This window comes from Episyrphus balteatus, chromosome 1 (assembly GCF_945859705.1).
Source record: "Episyrphus balteatus chromosome 1, idEpiBalt1.1, whole genome shotgun sequence".
Classification (NCBI taxonomy): Eukaryota; Metazoa; Arthropoda; class Insecta; order Diptera; family Syrphidae; genus Episyrphus; species Episyrphus balteatus.
Window position 1 is genome coordinate 154475391 of NC_079134.1, and position 3278 is coordinate 154478668.

Sequence of the window (3278 nt, forward strand, 5' to 3'; positions counted from 1 at the left end):
ACGTGGGATAGTTATGATCCCCTCGACATCGAGATCATAACAGCGCCGAGAAAAAGGAAGAAGAAGAACTCAATCAAATATTATACACTTTGGCCAAAAAACAAGTGATGTTTATGTTTTTTAGCATTTGGATAGGGTTGCCGAGTACTTGTCTGCATTTGCGGGGTGGCACCCGACATTTTTTAGATAGAAGGGAGTATTATCTAAAATATGGCGTATAGTTTAGCTTTCTAGTGCATAAAAAGTTATACTGTTTTGTTCAAAGAAGATTTTTGTCAGTGTTGTTTTTATTTGGATGGGGTTGCCACATTTGTAGGGTTACGTTCTTTATATTATTTTATTATTTTTTTTTACTATTTTGGCTTTCGGTTGGCTTTTCAAATTTTTTTTTTATCTGGCCAAACAACAAAGATATGAATGTATTAGTTATGTGACAATTTTTCCTTTCAAGTAGGGTTGCCACATGGCAGTTCCCATTTTAGAAGTGACAACCCTATTTTTTTATTTTCAGTATCAACTTATCTTTCATTTGACACTAATTTTAACCTCTAACCTTATGAGCTAAGTAACTCGACGGTCGCCGCTTGGACTATATAACTCTGTAATATTTTTTATTATTCTTCTCTTCTTGTCTCGCTCAATATTTCCCTTTTCCTCTGCACTATCCCTATTTTTATATGGAAACACTAATTAATTAAGAGTAGTTTTTTTCTTAATATTTTCTTAACTAAGGTTTATAAAAATTTTAATCCTTAGATGTAGAAAAAAATATTGCTCATATTCATTGCCACTTTTATGTGGAATATAAATCCACAAACGAAAAAGGTCACTCAATTTTATAGAAATCAATGAAATAAAGTTTTTGTTTTCTCGAGGAGACCACTCTATTGATTGCTCAAAAGTTTTTATTTTGATATTTTTTGTTGGAAAGAAATCTAACAGGTTCGCGATCCCCTTTGTATTCTTGATTTTTTTATAAGCTTAGAAATACTTTTGAAAAAGAAAGAAACTCTTTTTTTTGTAAAATTTACAAAAATAATAAATTGAAAAACGATTCTTTTTTCCGATGGTCGCACTAAAATTCTTATATCCAAAAAACTACATTATTGTTTCAGAAGATTATGAGCTTAGTTATAGAATAATGCTTAAAAAAATCGTTGATGCCCCACAATCAACAAAAAATTAAAACATGTAATGGAAAAAATTCGCCGTTCAATTAAAATCACTTCACAATATAATTGCATTGACATGCTCAATCTCAATCTCAATCTATCACCTCTAAAATTCCCTTCAAACATCAGTCATAATTCTAATGTTTAATGCTTCAAAAATTCAATGATACTTGCTATGCCAACATCTACTCCATTTCTCATATAATCGAGCCGTAGTATGTAATTCTAATTCAGAATTTTAGCTATAGTAATAGTAATTAACTATAATTAATAGTTAAAAGCCATTATTTATTAAAATATTTGTACACTAATGAACACAAAGTTATTTACACTTAATAATATAATTAATTTCGAGTTAAACACGATTCGTGCTCTTATCTATTACTCTTTCACGTTTTGTTATGGAAACATTTACATTTCTGGATATCTTAATTGCAATTTGATATTTTCATGAAAAATATTAAAATTTTTTTTACACAATTTTTTCCTGGAAATATTCAATGAAAATTATACTTTATTTTTCATTGGACTACAATTTGGTTTATTAAATACAAAACAAACAATTTTATTATAATATAAATCAAACTGCATTAAAATTAAATAATTTCATAATTATGTGTATGAAAATTGGATGCTCTTTAGACAATGTAATATATAATTTTATTTACACGTGCCAATAATCATTCAGCCTTATTTATTAGATTTCACTTAACAGCTCTAAACGGCTGCATAGTTATACAATACATAAAGTTTTATGTAGCCTTTATGCAACGTTACATAAATTTCTATTTATAAAACATTTTCTTAGCCATTATAGTTATGCTAGGTTTGTGTTAAAATAAGTACTAAAAATTGAAAATTAGTACTTTTAATCACGACAAACAACTCCATTTGTCGATAAAACAACTCCATCTGATTCGAAAAAAAAAAAAACAAAAACGTGAGCGAAAGTTTTCGATGTCATTTATAATATACATACATATATAAATCAGGAAATTATATGAGGAAAAAATCTCCAAATTTAGTGAAGCCGATAAAAAAAGTAGTTTTTCAATTTTCTCAAAAAGTAGAAGGCAAAAGAACATTATGATTTTCATGATTTGTGGATCAATTTCGTATTGAAGTCCACAGTCTTTGTGAAAATTGTATTCAATGTGCTTTTTAAACTTTTTTCCCCAAATTTTGACTTTGAAATCGTTTATTTCAAAAACAATTGATTAAGGTCCATTTTCTTCACTCGGAGTTGAACAAAACTTGAGAATTTTTATATTAAAAATAAATGTTCAACTTCGAGTGAAGAAAATGGACCTAAAATAACTTAATTTTAAAATTAATATTAAATGTATAATTCTAGCTTTTGAAAAATCAATCATAACTGTAAGTGTTGCTTAGACTGGGCCAATAAAATAAATTTTTTTTTTTTTTTTAAAGTTACTTCGAAAATCTTGTTCAGGATGATGAAAAAAAAATTTGGTGAAAATTTGAGCCGTTAAAAAAAATTTTAAGAGGTCTATCATCGGTGTTTTTTATTTTTATACATGATATGATGTTTTACAACAGAACTGCTAGACGATCAAAGTAAAAAAAAATTCTGTTCATTTTTTCTTATATAAAATTAAATTTCCTACAAAAAAGATCAAAAGGAAAATTTTCGTCAGACGAGCCGTATTCGAGTAATTAAGCTTTTAAAATCGAAGTGTTTTTTCAATTTGCCTGTTTCACTTTGGAATTTTGTGATGAGCAAATAAGTGAATAGAAAAATAAAACCTCGACAGATTCTTATAGGAAATTTAATTCTCTACAAAAAAGGTCTCCCAGTAATTTTCCCTAAATTGAGTTTTGAAGAAGTTATTCACGATTTAAATCGAGAAAAAAATTAAAAAATCAATTTTCAATTTCAAAATTTTCTAATTCACTGAAAATTCAATATTTTCAAATTAGCAAGATGTTTTCTTGTAGGGACTTAAACGTTCTATAAAAAGTTCCTTGGCAACAAATTAGAAGATAATCGTAATCAAATCGCAATGCATACTTGTCATAAGAAAACTATTGAAATCAGTGGGCATTGGTTTTGATACGAATATCTTCTTAACGGTTAAAGCAATT